This window comes from Solanum verrucosum, unplaced genomic scaffold (genome assembly GCF_900185275.1).
Source record: "Solanum verrucosum unplaced genomic scaffold, falcon-dt-bn FXZP01000147.1, whole genome shotgun sequence".
Lineage (NCBI taxonomy): Eukaryota > Viridiplantae > Streptophyta > Magnoliopsida > Solanales > Solanaceae > Solanum > Solanum verrucosum.
Genome location: NW_026020343.1, coordinates 2,610,609 through 2,632,523, shown reverse-complemented (window position 1 = coordinate 2,632,523; position 21,915 = coordinate 2,610,609). Strand labels below are relative to the sequence as shown.

The window sequence follows — 21,915 nt, the reverse complement described above, 5'->3', positions numbered from 1 at the left end:
CTATTGCATGAGGGGTGGACAACCAATGGAGCTTCCATTGGATGCGGTAGCTCTCGACCTTGGTCAAGAATATCTGCCAGTCTACGAATCCTAAAGGGGCAGTGAAAGCTATCATTCTTCTTGGATGATTATCAATCTTGTTGCCATAACCAAGAAAAATGTCTACCACATCAGACCGTAGGTAGAAGTGTTCAATAGCCCATAATTGCAGCAAAAGGTTGCATCCCTCGAAAAATATTCGACCATCGACGCATGCTGACAAACTCCTCATTATTTCCTCCAAGATCATAGGTACTAGGGTTTTCCTAGGTTTGCCCTCTCTTTGGGCTAAATTTCGAACCACATAACCCAAGCGTGTGTCAATCTTTCCCCTTATGTTAGGAAAAACCAGGGATCCTAATAGGGCAATGGCAAAGGCATTTAAGCGATATGTTTCTCATTCCTCGACGGAGCATTCAAACTCATCAAAAAAAGAGTAGTAGCCATCAACTCGGCCAAAGCATGAATACAGAAAGTCGAAATGAATCCACCCAAGGTCTAGAGAAGGCAAGGTTGGATTTGACTTCATTCCCAGACTCTTTAGAAACTCCCTCGATGATGGCTTATATGGTACTATCATTTCACACTCGTGGTATGGCATGTCAATGAAACCACTTATCTCTTCAATCGTTGGTGCCAAGTCAAAATCCACGAATTTGAAGACCATCCTCACAGGGTCCCAAAATTCTAGCAAGGCCCTAATCAAGTGAGGGTTTGGTATGACAAAGATGAGGTAAGTAAAACCACCCAACAGCTGACGAATCTCTCTTTCGCGATCCCTTTTAATATCAATCCACCAACTCCATAGCTTGTAGTTTATATCTACGACCATTTGTGGGTTTGGAGAGTTGAAAGTGTCCATGACTCTGCAAACAAAACAACAAACAATTTCTAAACTTCATTTTGGCAAATTTGGCTTAATTTAATTATTATGACCACATTGACACATAATTATACGATTTGTCTAAAGGGTGTTGGGGCCCTTTAGACGATAAGGTGGCTACTAATCATGCGGATTGACACCAAGGGTCAAATCGCCTAGGGTTTATGCAGCATGTATGACCTAATCAAGATTTCTAAGAATTGGCTTGACATAGACTTGAAAGGGGTTCTATGCGAGAAGGCTCCAGCAGTATGAGCGGAATGCCAATTATCAAAGCAGTAACATTTAGCATTTAGGTTGAAAGCGATAACATATAGACATTTTTAAGGAAAGCAGTAAATAAATAAATAAATACAAAATAAGCATGCAAACACATAAATAAATTAAGCAAATAAAGAAAAGAAATAAGGTTTAAACATGAAATACACAAATAAGGGAAACGGGAAAGAGCGAAACATGAGAATAATCAAATAAGGGAGAGGTAATGGGACTAGAAATGGAAATAACAATATTTAAAGAAAGCGATTAAACAAAGAAAGTAAATAATTAACTAGACATGGCAATAACCAAATAACGAAATGACAGATAAAGTAAACCCCACATAATCACGAAACACGTAATGGTTAGAACCTAATATCTCCAGCAGAGTCGCCATTCTGTCGCGCCCCGTTTTTCTCAAAACGGGTTCTGGTGCACGACCTAACAACTCTTTTGGGCTTTGGGTGGATTGAAGAGTCGCCACCTAACGAATTAGGGCGCGTTAAGGCACCTATCTAACCTAACTAAGTCTAGCTAAGGTCAACGAGCCAGAGATCGAGTAAGGGTTCAAGTTACCTCGAGGGGAAGGTGTTAGGCATCCCTCGAGGTCTACAAATGTAGGTCCCGGTCGTGTCTCATGCAATATGTGGGGGTTACAAGTAGCAATTATGGTCACTTCATTTATTATTTTATTTAATTAGCATGATGACTAAGTGATAAATAATATTAAACAATTAAGGTCAATTTAATTATTCATTTAATTAATTAAGCATGCAAAAACTAGGTGATAACATGATTAAGCAATTAAGGGCACTTTAATTATTTTAGTTAATTAGATAGGCATGCAAGCCTAAGTGATAATATAATAAATAAATATTACACAATAAGTAAAGAGATGAGCAAGGAGATAGAAATTTGCACAATTAGATAGAATAAACACTTTATTTTTTATTAAACTACCCCAAATAATTATAGCAAATAAAGGGAGAAAAGAAAAGGGAGACTCTAAAGGACTTTAGGATCAGCACTCGACTTTTTATATTTCGATCGATTTCTCGTAGGGACAGACAAAACCAAAGTTTGTCATTTAGACCGAGTCGATGTCATCATCTCCATAGGGCCTAAACTACCCCTACCCCACCACCGCATGCTTTCATCTCTAAAAGGTGTCTAGCGTCCCCACGTAAGGTCCAAGAGGCGTTGGACTACTAATAAGGTGGTTCTAGACAAAATAAAATTCTTAATAGGCCCACCTAGACACCAAGTCAAACAATTAGGACGACATTTAGCACATAAAGTCTCAAGTGGGCCTCTAAGTTTTAATAAATATGCTAGCAAACACAAATAAGATACGAAGGCCTCATGCCAGGTGTGTGGCAAACATTAAAAAATTATTTAATAACAATCGGAGAGGGCAGAAAATTATTATGGGCACAAAATTTAATTATTGGCTAGGTTAATTAAGACAATTTCAAATAAGGGCATATGGATAGAAGTAGCAGCATTTTGAAAGTAAATTATTAATTTTATTCAAGTAGCAAAGTGGCTCATTATTATGCCGAAGTTAAATTTTTTAAAGCGGATCTGAATTAGAACATGCAAGGGCTGGCTTATTAAATATCGTGAAACCGTAGCAGAAGTGCAAAAAATAATGTCATCATGCAAATCGGTCAAGAGCAGACTTTATTTAAGACAGATTAAGATTTTATCATGCTGAAAATATTTATTTATTTAATTTATTTTTAGCGGCAGAACAAATATATCGCAGAAACTGTTAACAGCATCAAAATATGCACAACAAAATTATTTTATTTAATATGCTAGACATTATTAGGAAAATAGCTCAACAAACCGATTTATTTAATCTGATTAACATTAATCTTATTGGTTCAACCCTATGGACATGATTACTAAGTGAGCATGCTGAAAACTATTTAACCCAACTAATTACCATGTTACAATTTTACTAGCAACTTATTAATCAAATCCTATAGGCATGAATTCTAGGTGGTATGCTTAGATTAAATTATGATCTTAACTATACATTTATAACTTATTTAGACCTACATGCATACATACTATAATATATTAAAATTATCTAAATCCTATAGGCATGATATCTAGAATAGCAGAACATACAAGACATATTATGATAATATTTAAATATTCATTTTATATAAAAGGAGCTTTGGTTGAATTAGATTAAACAAAGAGCAAATATTATTTATTTATTATTTAGAAGATGATCACGACACTCCAAAATTATTCACAAACAACGTACTATGATTAGATAATATTAAACAATGGTTAATAGCGGTAGTGATTTATTTTTATTTATTTATTTTAGTTAGATCTAAAGCAGCGTTATAAGCTACAAACTATCAAATAATCACAATCCTATAGGCATGCTTTCTGACCCAAAAGGTTACGATGAAACACAAGTAGCACGTATTTCCCCTCCCCCCTTTAGACGATCCCCAAGTTATATCACATATATAGAGTTGGAGTTATACAACTATTACAATACCAAAAATAAAATTGAGGCAATACAACTATAATAAATAAAATTAAATCTTGTCTGGAAACCATCTTAGGTGACTCTTCAACACTTGAACTTTAAATTCGAAACATGTTAAATAGAATATACCAAAGGCAAGATCATAACCATATAGATAGCAACACAAAAGTTATTCATAGCAAAACACACGAATTTTTTAAACAAGTAATAGAACATATAAGATTACCATGGAAAGAGAAAGGGATATGAAAAATTAAACCGAATGACTCCCTTATTTATTTTAAACATACAATCATGCATAGTGCAAAACAAAATTACACTAGTGAAGAGAACTAACCAATTAAGCAGAAAATAATTATCAGCAATGCAGACGAACTTAATCCGAGACTAGACCCGAACACAGCAATACCGAGTAAAAAAGGCACTTAGAATGTTCACCGAAATCTCAATTCTTTTTAGGAGCAGAGAATAATATTTTTTATATATTCAAGAGTAAGGCGTGAGCAAGTTAGGATGTGTGAATAATGAAGGGAGAGTCTAATTTATATAGTAGAAGAGGGGCATAAAATATAAGGAAAGGAATAATTTAGGAGCCAATTATGACATGCTTTCCTTAAGCGAAAGGGGTATCAAATCAGTCCCATATTTGTTTATTCTTTTTACCAAATATAAACAAGTAAGAAATCTGGTTAAGCTTAATTAAGGTGAGAAAATATTCACTAACATATATTTTCCTTGTTAAGAAGGAAGCCAAATTTAGATTTATTTTATTTTTATTTTTTACCAAAAATATGAGCAACTAAATAAGACAAGGGAATAATTAAGGATATTCACTATTAACAGAACATTCAAATGGACAGAAATAAAATCTTAAGGAAAGGAAATTTCCGGATCAATTTATGCACTAACAATAAAATCATTCCACACCTTTACCAAATATAAGAAAACTGTACAAATTTATGATTTAATTATAGCAAGGCCATAAATTAGTAAGACAATAATATATAAAATTTTAAGCCACTACAATTCTATATAGCGAGACACCTAATTTACCACAAATGAAATATTAAAAGAGACCAATTAATCGCCATAATTGAAGCAAGTAGCACTAAAACTAGATTTTGTTTATTTATTTATTCTTTAACCAAGAAAACAGTTCTGACAAAATAGAACTAATTAAGCCATTATATAGAATACTATAATAGGCCAAGTGACAATCGTCCAAGAATCAATTCATTATGCTTGAGATGTCCGCAAGCAGTGAAGTACTAAGCTATATCGCAATTAGTAGTAAAATCATTTAATTCTAATCCTGGAGCCAAAGTAGTTCATATAATCAAATTTACGGTAAATCAAAAAATCAGTGGCAAAGTCAAGAACTAACCTGAATCTTTATTTGAGACATAGTTAGATTCAGTTTTAGCTTTGGAGTTTGATCTTTCAGTTGTCATTAAACTCTCAGTTTATTTATTTAGATACTAATGGGTATTCCCCATCATTTTAGTTTTATGATGTTTTAAGCTTTCGCACAGTATTTTCTTTAATCAGTTTATCTAGTGTGCTTATGATATGCCAGCTCAGGGTTAGCTTGGGGTCACTCGTGATCCTAGGTCCCGTGTTTATGTCCTGGGGTAGCTTCGGGGAGTGACATTGAGGTAGGCTTTGGTCTACTTTCTTGATTGGGATTCTTAGATAATGCTTAGTATAGATTACATGTGATTTTAGATTATATTCACCAAGTATTAGCTCCTTTTGTTCATTCCATCTTTTTTTTACTTCATAGGAGCCTTGGGTTTATTATGGGTGTTGGGATCCTTAGTTTAAGCTTGTAACCTCGCTTGTGGTGTATATAATCTTGCTAATCCTTGTTAGGATTGATACATTATGGCTTTAGAATAGGTTAGACCTTATGATACGCTCAAATTACACCTCTTTTCAGAAGCATAAGCGATCGTTATCAAGTAAAGAACTCAACTTGTAGGTTGGGTTCGATCCCACGAGGAAAATGGTTTAGACTTTACTTTTAACCAACAATTATATTCGATTAGTCAAATTATTTCCAGAAACAGGTAATAAAAAGGGGGGTTGTGCTTGTGTAAAACAAATAGTAAGACTTAATATTGTAATCAATAATTAAATTCAACTTTGGTTGTTATCAAGATAAGAGAAATAACTAGGGTACGCGTGTTTCCCATAATCTCATAACGCAGTAATCCTAGTAATAGCAATCTTTTCTAGTGTATTACATGCAAAGTGATAAGTTAGGTATCTCTAAATCCTTGGTCCGGCATCTAGAGAATTTCACCCTGCACCTTGGTCCGGCTACGTGTGTATAATTTACTAACCCTTACCTTTACCTCATATTAGACATCATAATCGATGTTTGGCTTAGTTATTACTTCGCACCAATCGACACTAGCCTATTAGATAGTATCACACTAAATCTATGTTGATAATTCTTTTCTTGTTAATTACCTCCTTGGTCCGGCAAGTAGTAACAAGGCGAGTTCTAACGTTGGCCACCGTTAAAAAACTTCTAAACGAAAGAATTATCAATGCATGCAAAATACTAGTCAAGAATTGCTTATTTACTATTCATACTTTGTTAATCGATCATGGTTCCCACAACCCTAGTTGTGGATTTAGTTACTCATATTAGCAAGAACACAATTCATAATTGTAGATGGAGAAATCATGAACTTACGTAAAGAGAATAATAAACCCAGAAAATTAACTTGAATTGCAAAGCCAAAATCTTCAAAACGAGCTTGGGAAATCAATAATTGCTAGGGTTGCAAATTAATCTCCAAAGTTACAAAGCAAAAATAGAATAATAGTGTCTAACCTCCAAAAACGAGGTTTACATGTCCTATTTATAGAAAACAAATCCTAAATAAAAAAGGAAACAAATTAAGGAAAGTTTTGTTCAGGTACGCGTCTTTGATCCACGAGACTGACTTACAGACCGTCGATGGATCTACGGTCCGTAAGTCCCTTCCGTCACTCGGGACTTAGAAAATATTTCAGCATCCAACAATCAGCTTCTCTGAAGCAAACGACGGACCAGCAGCACGGACCATAGATCGACCTACGGTCCGTCAATCCCTTCCGTAGCTCCATACTTAGCATCTTCAAAAATCAGGTACTGGAACCCTCGCAGTCTCACTCTACGGATCAACAGACGGTCCGTAGATCAATCTACGGACCGTCAATGGGCACCGTGGTTCAACCCTTGGTCAGATTTCCCTGATTTGTCCTCAACACATTCCTGCTGATCTACGGTCATCACCTACGGACCGTGAATGGACCTACGGTCCGTAGATGACCTCCGTGGATGCCTTTTTCTGCAATTCCTTCAGCTGTCTCTAAACTTCCGCGCCTAAACACCTTTCCTGCAAAACATGATAAAATACATAAAAACCAATATAAAAAGGCCCTAGACACACACAACTTGTAAGTGAAATGTATTAGAAATACCGTAAACTCACGGTATATCAACACCCTCAACTTAAATTCGTTGTTTGTCCTCAAGCGACGCACTAGAACTCTAAACGACACTTGTATAGAAGCAAGCATTTCTAACTCAAGCAATCACATGGCTCTCTACCTCCTCATTGTTCGGGTGCACATTCGTGTTCTTAGACTCGATAAGCCAACTCATGTGGATCCCATCATGACACAGACCAACCAACTGACACACAACAGACACCTTCTCACTGTCACCCAGATACCAACTTTCCAACAATGGAACTAGTGCCCTTACTTCAAACGAAATCCTCTTTTAGCAAAAAATTTGATTTCATTCATGGTACAAGGATTTATTCAACACTCACGCTCAGAAGCAATTTCAAATACAGTTCGTGCTTACTGCCATAAGCTTGCCCTTATTTTCACTGCTCAGACTCTTCAAACTAGACTCCAGGATCACTAAGGACTTTATTGGCTTGTAACGTAGGCTCAGGGTCAGGTGTGGTACATTTGGGTACTGTTTAGTGACTTTCTGCCCTCCTTGTCATTACACTAGGCTTTTAACCTCTTTTTGCCCTACTTTTGTCATATTATTGCTTTACCGCTTTCCCTTGATTTTCTTCAACCAGGAAGTGACTTTAAACTTTGTAGCTCAATTCCTTTTTATTTAATTGCTCCTTTCTCTTTGAATAATTCACATCCTTTCCTTACGTTTCCCCCAAATTTTTTTTTTTTTTCACTCTTTTCATCCCCATTTTTCTTTCAGTTTCCTCTTTCATAGCCACCCTCAACTTATGGATTTTCCGTTAGTTGAGGTTCACAATACCCGATGTCAAGTCAGGGCCAAGATTGAAGTTACTTTTTACATTAGCCACCCACAACTTAGGCTTTTGGCCTAAGTCAAAGTGCACATGTCCAAGGAGGGACCGGGGCCAACATAGTAGATTATGGGAAGGTGAGTTCGGGGTTTTAGAAAGAAATGGTTTATTTTTAGGCTCAAAGTTGGATCAAAGGGAACAGTTATTTCATTTGGTTAAATCCTTCTAGGCAATTTATGGGTTTTTTCAGAACAACGGCCTATGATCACTTCCTATCCTCTAGATTGAATTGTCTTAGCAGGACTAACCGGGCAAGTTCTAGTTTTGCACAAAACTGTTTGAACAGTCAACGATTCTCACCCACTCTTGGCACAAGTTTCATTATCAGATTATCAGACTACCCAGTTCAAGTTTCAGGTTTAATCATGCAATCAAGTCGATTGTTACTATGTCATACTCAGAGCCAACACAATCAGCAACTCGTAGCCTACTTCTAGCATACAACCCAGAATCTGACGGGTATCATTTTTCCTAAGCCATCATGCTTCGTTCTGTATCATGCTTCTACACACACAATCCTAAGACATGCCGGTTCAACAAAAATTAAACAGTCTCTTGGGGTAAAAGAACACAGGCAAGAAAACCCCAAGAGAGGATACATGAGTTGGGTTACTCAGGCTTCACCCTATCACTCACGATCCATTTACCCCACCCCCAACAAAAATAGATGCAATTGCCCACAATGCATACATAGACAGTAAAAGTGAATGGATTTGAGTGAAGCAAACCTGTGGCGCAAAGCGCCGGCGAATCATCAACAAGCAGGGGGATCCGGTTTCCCGGAGCCCTCTGGAACATCAGTGGGGGCACCCTCAGTAGTGCCCACCTCAGCACTCCTAGCACCCTCAGTAGTGCGCTCTATCAAATGCTCCGCACCATCAGTGGTGCTCGCGACGCCTCTCAAAATAGGTGATCCTCTGCAACCGGGGCAGAGCTCGATGCCCCTGCAGCTCTCTCACGCACCCTCTGCTGGCGCAACTCTTCATCTGCAATCGAGGCCCTTCTAGCCTCCTTCTCCTGCCGACGCTGTCTTTTCTGCGCTTTCTCTTCCTCCGTGCGATGAGAGCGGTGCCGCTTGCCCTTGGCATGTGTCGGTGCAGGCCCCTCCTCGGCGATGCCACTGAATAGGGCATCTAGCACTGTATCATCAGCCAGTGCAGTCGGGGCAGCCTGAGTCTCAACTGAAGGTGCAGCAAGAATGGCATCCACATCAGTCCGGAGGCTGGCTATGTCAGCCTGCAAAGCAGATAAGTCTGTGGCCGGAACTGATCGCTCGAGGACTCGCAACTCAAAGGCGTCAAGCCGCTTATTAACCGCCAGGACCTTACGGTCCATCATCCCCTCCATCCTGCGCTCCAATCTAGCCTCGGACTCGGCAATTGACTTTTGCATCCAAGGCTGGATGTGATGCAGCAGTGTGGCCATCTGCGCCTCTAACTTTTGTACTCTGGCCATCGGGACAACCGTCGCTCCTAACGGTGGTGTGGACCGGGAAGAACTAGGAGCAACACTAGCTGCCTGAGAAGAGGAGCCTGGGACAGTGTCGGTGTGGTCTGGGATAATGGGGTCACGCCCTGTGCCTGCCCCACAGTGTCTGCAAGATCGGAGCTCAAGGGGGGTACCTCAATCTGGGGCTCTCTGCGAGGTGCTGCCACATTCGCGTCATCCCGAATAAGGCCGATGTCCAATGCCCCTGTAGGGTGGACTAGCCTGTCACAATGCCAGATCGGCACTCCAGAGTCCCTGCACAAGTGAAATATCAGACAGGGGAAAGGGTAAGTAGTGGAGGTCCTGAAAGCTCTCTCGTGGATCTCTGCCAGCAGCATTCGGGCAAAGTCGATCTCTACTCCCGCCACCAATGCAGCAACCATCACCGCTCTGTCCCAAGTGACCTGATTGTCAGCTTTTGTGGGCGACACTCTGTTGCGTACCAACAGCCAGAAGAATTTTGCTACGAAGTTCAATGTGGCCTTCCGGATGCCCAACCGTGGAGCAGCGACCCATTCTGCTCGCTCGCCATCTGCAGCAATGTACCTGGCCAGCCATAGTATCACAGCCTCTCGCTGCTCAGTATTCCTCTGGAAAGTGCCACTCCGCACGATGTCCCAGCGGTAATCAAATTCTGACGTGTTAGGAGACCAAGAGTGGCCCGTGGTAGGACCATAGAGAAAACGGCTAATGGTGGCGGGTGATATGTCCACCGGACACCCTCGAACCAAGGTGGAAGTGAGCGGGGCCTGCGCTAGTGGCTTTGACCGCTTGGAAATGGACCCGCGGAGAGTGGCAGCATAGGAAGCATAGAACTCCCGGACAATCTCCTCGCTATACGTCCCTGGGTCTCGAGCCATCCAGTCACACTTGTGAAGTTTGAACAGCCGGTGAATATCTGGCACAGTATGCAAGCTCCCCGTGAGGACTCTGCGCTCCTCTTGAATTAATCGGGCCATTTTTTGTTTGTCATTCACCATCTTTGCATCCCGTAGATTTGCCATTGACCCTCGACACACCACCTATTCAGCTCCCCTGCTACCGGAGCGGGTTCATCATTCCTTGGTGCAGGAATGGCCTCTGAACTAGTTGCCTCATCAGACGAGGCTGCTTGGTCATTCTCTCCAGACCCTGTGGACGATTTGGCGTTGGACCCTGTAGCATGGACAGACTCTGATTGTGATGATTGGGAGCCTGAGGCATGGGTAGACTCGGATCCGGACATAGGTCCCTCCGAACTGGAAGCAGCCCCAGTTGGTGACCCGATCAGTGTGTGCTCCTCATCAGACTGGGAGACAGTGACTACGTCGGGGATCACCTTCCGGGGGGTGCTCCTGGGTGCTGCGCGAGAGGCCCTAGGGTTGAGAGGCACATATGCGGGGTCAGAGTCGTTCTCGGTGTCCTCATCAATCAACCGGAAGCTAGGGGCAACCGATTTGGACTTGCCCCGTTTCGAGTAGGTGACCATCTTCTTGGGTGCCATCGTACCTGCAGGAACGTCATTAGTGCCAAAACTAACCATATGCAGCAAAAGAACTTATTTAGAGTTGGTAACGACCCAAACTAAGTCCACAAAAAAAATATGACAGATGCTACAGAAGTCATCCACGGAGGAGACCTACGGTCCGTAGACTGATCTACGGTCCGTGGATCTCTTCCGTGGATCAGGGTGCCTGAAATATAGGTCGCAGATGAAAACCACGGAAGTGCAGAACGGTCCGTAGATGGATCTACGGACCGTAGTCCACATCCGTGGTTTTACACTTGGTGAAAATTTGCAGGTGCATCAAATGACGAACCCCATCTACGGTCCGTAGATGGATCTACGGTCCGTAGACGGGGTATCGTGGAAGCAATCAGTGCCAGGTATCATACATTTTTGGCTTTTGGTTTCAACATTAACACAACCTAATCATGCATATACACAATTGAAATATGCTAGTTCGTCATTCTTAAGATTCCTACCGATTATTATACCCAACAATTTAGACTAGATGTGGAACCCTAAGTCGAAACTAGCATATAGTATTTACGATCACATAAACTCACATCACAATTAATGCTATACAATCACTATCTATCATTCCAAGGGCATTGTACTATTCAAGTTTATCATGCAATATCATCTAACAATTACCCAAGGTCAAGACCCACTCCCGACCCTCTATATTCAATCTATGAATTGAAATTCAAAGTGAAGAGAAAGTCTATTACCTTACAAGCAACAAGGAGTGGGGTGATTGCGTGATGGTACTATGATTTAGCAAGACCAAGGAGTCACCTTTTCGTCACTGACCAAACACCGGACCCTTTTTATCAGATTATGGAGTGGGTTGATTATGGTATGGAAAGGGTTTTGGGAATATATGGAAGGGAGGATATTATGTGGTGGTTATGGAGTGATTTGGGGAGTTTAAAGAGTGGGTGAAACGGTTGTGGGAGCAATGGAGGGAAGGGAAATGATTTGAAACAATGGGGGTTTTAAGTAATGGGGGTCCGGGTCGGGTCAGTCAACTGTAGGGTGTGGACTCACGAGACCCCGTCTACGGTCCGTGAGTCGATCTACGGTCCGTAGATCAGGACCGTAGATCACAATTATACTAGGACAATGTTAGGGACTTACCTGGGATCTACGGATACCATTGACGGTCCGTGGATCAATCGACGGACCGTCGATGGGGTCCGTAGACCTCTGCACCAGACCATTTTCTGCAGATTTCTTGCGTGGTGTACCTGCACATGAAGCAACCAATAGGCTATTTTTTTACATTTTCTGGACACTTTTTAGACACGGACCCTATATTACTTCTAGCCAACACTAAGAACTAAAATACTGAAACCCCTACCTACATTGATACAAAAACGCAAGTAATCAAAGAAAGCTAAACTACATAATGTAAAACAGAACCCTATTGTTGGCTAGATTTTACATCTTGGGTTGCCTCCCAAGCAGCGCTTGATTTAACGTCGCGGCACGACGCAGGTATCTTGATTATTCAGACTTCATCAAGATTGCAGGCCTCAATCACTTCTTGCACAGTTTCAGCATTTCCCAGATAGATCTTTATCCTTTGCCCGTTCACCACAAACCTTGTTCCATCCTTATTTTCAAGCTCAACCGCTCCATGCGAGAGCACTTTTGTGAGCAAAAATGGCCCAGTCCACTTGGACTTGAGTTTGCCTGGAAACAAGCGCAACCTAGAGTTGAATAGCAGCACACGATCGCCAACCACAAATTCTCGCTTTTCAATTCTTTGATCATGATACCTCTTCATCTTCTCTTTGTATAAGGCTGAACTTTCATAAGCTTTTAGGCGAAACTCATCAAGCACGTTCAAGTCGTTCATCCTTTGATTAGATGCAGTGCCCCAATCCAAATTTAACTTCTTCATTGCCCACATAGCTTTGTGCTCTAACTCTACTGGTAAATGACAAGACTTCCCATATACAAGTTGGTAAGGCGACATACCTATGGGGGTCTTGTATGCAGTGCGATATGCCCATAGAGCATCATCAAGCTTCCTTGACCAATCAGTTCGATTGGCGTTCACAGTCTTCGCCAATATCTGCTTTATTTCTCTGTTGGACACCTCAACTTGACCGCTAGTCTGTGGATGATAAGGAGTGGCTACATTGTGACGGACACCATATTTCTCAAGTAGTGTTTTGAACAACTTGTTACAAAAGTGAGAGCCTCCATCGCTAATAATAGCCCTTGGTGTACCAAATCTGGAGAAGATATTCTTTTTCAAGAATGCGGTGACACTTTTACCTTCGTTGTTGGGGAGTGCTACTGCTTCCACCCACTTCGATACATAATCAACCGCGACCAGAATATACTTCATCCCATATGAACTCACAAATGGGCCCATGAAATCAATGCCCCATACATCAAACAATTCGATCACCAATATGGGATTCATAGGGAGCTCTTGCTCTTTGAAATCCCTCCATCTCTTTGGCACCGATCACAAGACTTGGCGAAATCATGAGCATCTTGGTGGATGGTAGGCCAATAGTACCCACACTGCAAAATCTTATGTGCAGTCCGAATACCACTATGATGCCCACCAACGGGTGATGAATGACATGCTTCAAGTACACTCAGCATTTCAACCTCAGGCACACAGCGACGAATAATCCCATCAGCACAACTACGATACAAATAAGGTTCATCCCAAAAGAATTTCTTCACATCATGCATAAATTTCTTTCTTTGGTGAAAAGACAAATCGGGTGGCACAATGTCGCTTGCCAAATAATTAGCAAAGTCTGCGAACCAAGGAATCAAATCATTAGAAGCAGCCAATACCTGTTCATCTGGAAACGCATCATTAATTTCAGCCCTATCTCCAAGCTTTAGCATGGCCTCTTCCTCTAATCTGGACAAGTGGTCGGCAACTTGATTTTCGGTTCCCTTTCTATCTTTTACCACAAAATCAAACTCTTGCAGCAACAATACCCATCTGATCAATCGTGGTTTTGCATCCTTTTTCGCCATCAAATACCTCAATGCAGAATGGTCAGTATGCACGATGACCTTAGTACCAAGCAAGTAGGAACGAAATTTTTCGAATGCAAAAACCACCGCAAGAAGTTCTTGTTCGGTCACTGTATAATTCTTCTGGGCCACATTCAGAGCTTTGCTAGCATAGTAAATAGGGTGAAGAATTTTCTCACGCCTTTGACCCAATACTACACCAAGCGCCACTCCACTCGCATCACACATTACCTCAAACGGTTGTTCCCAATCTGGTGAAATAATGATAGGTGTTGTAACCAACTTTTCCTTCAACTCTCCAAATGCTCTAAGACAAGCATCATCAAAGCAGAACTTATTCTCCTTCTCGAGCAGTTTGCACAAGGGATGTGCAATTTTTGAGAAATCTTTGATAATCTCCTATAAAAACCTGCATGCCCAAGAAAACTTCTAACACCTTTTACAGAGATAGGTGGTGGAAGCTTTTCTATTACCTCGACTTTAGCTCTATCAACCTCAATACCTTTCTCTGAAATTCGATGACCCAACACTATACCTTCTTTTACCATGAAATGACATTTCTCCCAATTCAGCACCAAGTTGCAGTCTTCACATCTTTTGAGCACCTCGGCCAGATGTTTTAGACAGTGATCAAACGAATCACCTACCACTGAAAAATCATCCATGAACACCTCAATAGTGTCCTCCACCATATCAGAAAATATCGACATCATACATCTCTGGAAGGTCGCTGGAGCATTGCACAATCCGAATGGCATTCGTTTGAACGCAAAAGTCCCATATGGGCAAGTGAAGGTGGTCTTCTCTTGGTCTTCTGGAGCTATAGAAATTTGATTGTAGCCCGAATACCCATCAAGAAAACAATACCAACCCTTGCCTGCAAGTCTATCTAACATCTGATCCATGAATGGCATAGGGAAGTGGTCTTTCTCTGTCCACGCATTCAACTTCCGGTAATCCATGCAAACTCTCCATCCAGTGACAGGCCTCATTGGAACAAGCTCATTTCTTTCATTTGGAACCACAGTCATACCACCTTTTTTAGGTACACACTGCACAGGACACACCCAATTACTATCTGAGATGGGATAAATAACTCCCGCATCCAGCCACTTGATGATCTCCTTTTTGACTACCTCTTGCATAGGTGGATTTAATCTTCTCTGGTGCTCAACACTGGGCTTATGATCTGGCATGAGTTGGATTTTGTGAGAACAGATACCGGGGGGATCCCAATAATATCTGCAATAGTCCACCCAATCGCTCGCTTGAACTTCTTTAATACAGTCACCAAACACTCTACTTGCCTTGCATTCAAATCTGCTGCAATGATGACCGGCAAAGTATTCTCTTCGCCTAAATATACATACCTCAAGTGCGGTGGTAGAGCTTTAAGCTCCAATTTCGGTGCCTCCACAATAGATGGTCTTGTGGGTGGGGACTCGCGATTCTTCATGTCTAGCTCATACTTCTTTGGTTTGGACCGGTATTCACACTTATCAAGTGCGGCTACCAACTCATCATATTCTTCAATACCATCACTACCAAAATTCATCATGACTGCTGCTAGTGCCTCAACACCTAATCGCTCTTCAATTTGCACTTCTGACCCACTCTCCACTCTGTAAGTTATAGCAGATACTGTTTGTAGCTCACCATTCTGCTTCATGGATCTACAGATATTGAAAGTTGCTTCTTCATTGTTCAGTCTGAACTTCATCTGTCCCTTTTCCATATCAACCAACGCACGCCCTGTGGCAAGAAATGGTCTCCCAAGGATGATGGGAACCTCAAAATCAACCTCACAGTCAAGGATCACAAAATCCGCCGGAAAGATGAAAGACTCTACTTTCACTAGCACATCATGGAGCACACCTATGGGCCTCTTCACAGTCCGATCAGCCATCAGTAACCGCATTGCAGTGGGCTTTGGATCCCCTAGACCCAACTTCTTGTAAATAGATAAAGGCATGAGGTTGATGCTAGCACCAAGATCACACAATGCCTTAGCAAAGTGTAATAACCCTATAGTACATGGGATCGTGAAAGCACCAGGGTCTTCCTTCTTCTGCACCAGAGATCTTGTAGCAATAGCACTACAATGCTGCAATCTATCATCATCTTCAAAACTCACAGACCTTTTCTTTGTCACCATATCTTTCATGAATTTTGCATATCCAGGCATTTGCTCCAAGGCTTCTATCAAAGGGACATTGATAGAAAGCTGCTTCAACATAGTGATAAACCTGCGATATTTCCCATCTTCAGTCTTCTTCACTAACCTTTGAGGAAAAGGTGGTGGAGGTCTAGGTATGGGAACCACTTTCTGAGGTATCTCCACTTCTTGTTCTGTCACAACCTCTGACTCCTCTCTAACTTTCACCACATCATCTTCTTTTCTATTCTCAACTTCTACCACAGACGGCATAGGTGGATCTATGGTTTGCTTACCTCCTCGAGTGGTAATTGCCATACAATGTCCATCATTCTTTGGATTCTGGATGGTGTTGCTAGGAAGAGTGCCAGGTTGACGCGGGTTCACTGTAGTAGACAACTGCGTCATCTGCTGCTCTAGATGCTTTATTGACACTGCATGGGCATCAACCTTTTGACCAATACCAGATAAGTCGTTTCTCATCTCCTTCACATTCTCATCAGTAGCATCAAACCTTCTCATCATCTTCTGCAGCATATCTTCAATACGCGTCATATTACCTCCAACTTCCCTAGCACCAGATTCCCGATTTTGAGGGGGAACATAGGGTCCAACCCGATCGTTTCTGTTGCCATAGTTGTTCCTGTTGTAGTTGTTGTCGCGATTGAAGTTCCCATCTCGGACATAGTGACCCTCTCGGTTGTAATTTCCATAGTTCCGACCTTGGTTCCCTTGACCTTGGCGCCAATTTTCCGTGTTGGATCCTTGGGCGTTTGGTCGGAAACCCCCCGTCTGATCATTCACCGCATAAGTGTCCTCTTCATAGTAACACTCCTCAACTGGTGGTGGAGTTCTAGTTAAGTAATTTACAGCATTTACCTTTTCTGCTCCTCCACTCACATGCTTCAATACCAACCCCAACTCTGTCCTCATCTGAGCCATCTCCTCACGAATATCATCTGCAGAGTTAACAGTAGCATTATGAACAGCAAATGTGTTTCTCCCAGTATCTGACCTTCTAGTGCTCCACGCTTTATTGTTGCGAGAGATCCTCTCCAATTTTTCAGCAATCTGTGCGTATGTACAATCACCATATGAACCTCCAGCAATAGTGTCAAGTACTGCTTTATTGTTATCATCCTGTCCTCGATAGAAATATTCCTTCAGTGACTCATCATCAATACGGTGATTTGGGACACTTCTTACGAAAGCAGTGAATCTGTCCCACGAGCTACTCACAGACTCTCCAGGTAATGCCACAAAATTGTTGACCCGATCTTTGTGATTGAGCTTCTTAGATACTGGATAGTACTTTGCTTTAAATACCTCTGCTAGTTGGTCCCATGTGAAAATTGAGTTATAAGGAAGCTCAGTGAACCATACTGCAGCATCGCCTGTCAGTGACAGAGGGAACACTCGTAACCCAATGACGTTCATATCCAAGTCTGGTCTGCCTACACAACTTTTGCAAACCACCCTGAGCTTGGCTAAGTGAGCATGTGGATCCTCCGATGGCGATCCTGAAAATAAGCCTCTTGCTGTAAGCATCTGCATCAAACTACTAGTCACCACAAATGTGTGCCCTGGAGGTAGAGGAGGTAGGACGATGGGTCCATCGGAATCTGCTATGTCGACGTTGCCCCGATAGTTGTCATGGTGTTGTGGGCCTGGTGGACCATGCACTCTCACTGCATCTCCCAATTGATTTTCAGCTAGACCCCGGTTTTCCCCACCAACTACTCTTGGCTGCTGTAACTCAACTGCTTCATCTAGATTTCCTCCGATAGGATGAACTGGAAGTCCTTGATTGTTCATTCTTCGCAAAGTTCTGTTCAACTCTGGATCGTACGGAGTAAGTGGTTCGCCTTGGCTCCGTGTACTTGGCATACACTAGAGTCGGAACCTGAGAGAGACAAAAACAAAGAAAAAAAGTAAAATTAGGAAATATTTGACTAACGTTCAATATTGTAGTTAAAACTAAATCTAAAAGCCAGATTCCCCGGCAGCGGCGCCAAAATTTGATACGCTCAAATTACACCTCCTTTCAGAAGCATAAGCGATCGTTATCAAGTAAAGAACCCAACTTGTAGGTTGGGATCGATCCCACGAGGAAAATGGTTTAGACTTTACTTTTAACCAACAATTATATTCGATTAGTCAAATTATTTCCAGAAACAGGTAATAAAAAGGGGGGTTGTGCTTGTGTGAAACAAATAGTAAGACTTAATATTGTAATCAATAATTAAATTCAACTTTGGTTGTTATCAAGATAAGAGAAATAACTAGGGTACACGTGTTTCCCATAATCTCATAACGCAGTAATCCTAGTAATAGCAATCCTTTTCTAGTGTATTACATGCAAAGTGATAAGTTAGGTATCTCTAAATCCTTGGTCCGGCATCTAGAGAATTTCACCCCGCACCTTGGTCCGGCTACGTGTGTATAATTTACTAACCCTTACCTTTACCTCATATTAGACATCATAATCGATGTTTGGCTTAGTTATTACTTCGCACCAATCGACACTAGCCTATTAGATAGTATCACACTAAATCTATGTTGATAATTCTTTTCTTGTTAATTACCTCCTTGGTCCGGCAAGTAGTAACAAGGCGAGTTCTAACGTTGGCCACCGTTAAAAAGACTTCTAAACGAAAGAATTATCAATGCATGCAAAATACTAGTCAAGAATTGCTTATTTACTATTCATACTTTGTTAATCGATCATGGTTCCCACAACCCTAGTTGTGGATTTAGTTACTCATATTAGCAAGAACACAATTCATAATTGTAGATGGAGAAATCATGAACTTACGTAAAGAGAATAATAAACCAGAAAATTAACTTGAATTGCAAAGCCAAAATCTTCAAAACGAACTTGGGAAATCAATAATTGCTAGGGTTGCAAATTAATCTCCAAAGTTACAAAGCAAAAATAGAATAATAGTGTCTAACCCCAAAAACGAGGTTTACATGTCCTATTTATAGAAAACAAATCCTAAATAAAAAAGGAAACAAATTAAGGAAAGTTTTGTTCAGGTACGCGTCTTCGATCCACGAGACTGACTTACGGACCGTCGATGGATCTACGGTCCGTAAGTCCCTTCCGTCACTCGGGACTTAGAAAATATTTCAGCATCCAACAATCAGCTTCTCTGAAGCAAACGACGGACCAGCAGCACGGACCGTAGATCGACCTACGGTCCGTCAATCCCTTCCGTAGCTCCATACTTAGCATCTTCAAAAATCAGGTACTGGAACCCTCGCAGTCTCACTCTACGGATCAACAGTACGGTCTGTAGATTAATCTACGGACCGTCAATGGGCACCGTGGTTCCACCCTTGGTCAGATTTCCCTGATTTGTCCTCAACACATTCCTGCTGATCTACGGTCATCACCTACGGACCGTGAATGGACCTACGGTCCGTAGATGACCTCCGTGGATGCCTTGTTCTGCAATTCCTTCAGCTGTCTCTAAACTTCCGCGCCTGAACACCTTTCCTGCAAAACATGATAAAATACATAAAAACCAATACAAAAAGGCCCTAGACACACACAACTTGTAAGTGAAATGTATTAGAAATACCGTAAACTCACGGTATATCACCTTATATTCTTTAGGTTATATTTTAGCACCCTCGTAGTTATGATTTTCTCCCTATAGGAATTGTATTGGGTCGTTCTCTTTCTAGATTTTTATGATTGAAAATGGGTTTTTGAACTATGAAAGGTGAATTATGGAAATATGCATGTTCTTATGAAATTGATGAAATATGATATAAGTTGTTTTGAGAGTAAAGCATAAATGATGTTGTTGTTGGTTGATTGTTGTGAAAGGTTTTCTCATATAAATGATTCTAAGGTTGAAAGGTCTTCTCGCCTAAAATGAATGAAAGTTAAGGAGCTATTCTAATAATGAGGCAAGCGGCGATTACCCATGACCTCTAATGCTAAGACAAGTGGCGATTACCCATGTCTCATGAATGTTAAGAAAAGTTAAAAATGACAAATATTATGTGGGAGTTATGCTTAGCACTGTGTGGACAAGAGGTGATTACTCATGTCCCATAAACTATGTGCCACCATAGGTAGTCTAGATATACATTAGATAGTGGATCCACGTAAGCTAAAAGCTCATGGTCTTACATCGGCAAGTAGGACACCTCTTTTGGTTGTGGGGTAGACACTGAATTACATGTTGATAGTTCACATGGTCTTACATGTCGGTTAAAGTTAATTCTCCCACATTAACGAATCAAGGTTACTTCAAGAAGTATTTAACGAATGGTTTAAGGATGTTGACTTGCATTGACCATATTTTTATGACATATTTTTTCTAAATCTTTTATCTCATGTTTTAGCTTGGTCATGACATATCATGAAAATGTCCTTTTTAGCATGATTTCACAAGTTTTATGCATTGCTATCACACTTGGTACATTTTGTACCAACGCATACTCTTGCCTATATTTTTCTCAAATGTAAGGTCTGACGCTCTAGACTCACACTTCCGTGGCTAGGGATTTATTAGTAGGAGATTGAAGATTGGTGAGTCCTCATGCTCCGAGGACCAAGCCCTTACTTTATTATGTCTTTGCATTTCAGTTTTGAACTTAATCTACAGATTACGTCCCGATTACTTCCTATGTACTAGGTGACTTTGAGACATTGTTAGGTTTCCGCTTCATTCTATAAAACTATGTTTTGAAATGATCTTTTAAATCTCTTGATTTCTACTATCTTGTCTATGCATACTAAGTGGCTTGTATGGGGTCTTATACGCCATGTTACACCTAGGATCTACCTTGGGTCGTGACAATAATCTCAACATAAATTTAGACTATTTGAAGAACTAAATTATTTTCATAATTTGAGTGCAGTTTGGCATACCAGGTTGTATGATATTTTTCTACTGGTGCAACAAAGTGACAAGATCAACCTATATAATTGGTGATATTTAGTTTCAAATAAAGTACTAGAAGCAAGCTTAAATAAAATGAAAAGGCAACAATATAAACAAGAAAACTTCAAGAAATGAATGAGCAACAAAAAAAAAACAAGAGGAACTAGTTCAAACAATCTTATCCAATTGAAAGGGCCATGAAAATTGTAGTATTGCAGAAGCATTTTAACTTATTTAGTAGATATGAAAATATTTTTTCTATGTGAGACATGTTTTATAAATGGTGTTATATCTATTAAATGCTTTATATTGCTTGTGCAATTAAAGCAATACTTGAATGACTACTTTGGAATAGGTTGTTGATTAACATAGCATCAACACAAATCAAAATATAAAAAACGACATTACAATATAACGTATAACTTCCAATAGAACGTACACCTTTCAATAGAACCTACACCATTATCAATCTCAACCACTTGTTCATTGATTTTAGTTTGCCTCCTTCAAACTTTATCTTCCAACTCTTTGATTTTGTTCATCAATCTTGAGAGGATAAATTTTGATATTGGATCGATTTTTTTTTCGTCTCTCCATAAAAAAATTTACAATTTTTAGACCAAAAAATTAAAATAGTACAACAATAGCAATTAAACCTAACAAAATAAATAATAGAAGAGAAATCATGTACAGTATAGCAAGAGAAAAACAAAAATCATCTTACAGGATTCGACTTCGAACGAAGTTTGCATTTGCAGCAAAATTTCATGTTTGCATCGCATTACGACTTTGATCATTGGGTCTGATCTTCCATGCAAGCTTT

At 40.6% G+C, this 21,915-nt stretch overlaps 1 protein-coding gene and 1 pseudogene across 2 annotated transcripts in view; one reads left to right on the top strand and one right to left on the bottom strand.

The window, feature by feature from the left end:
• Positions 1-21,915, top strand: part of LOC125837375 (probable protein phosphatase 2C 10) — a 1,808,044-nt gene that overhangs the window by 1,740,119 nt on the left and 46,010 nt on the right. The gene's annotated exons all lie outside the window — the stretch shown is intronic.
• Positions 828-21,915, bottom strand: part of LOC125837457 (uncharacterized) — a 22,320-nt pseudogene continuing 1,232 nt past the window's right edge.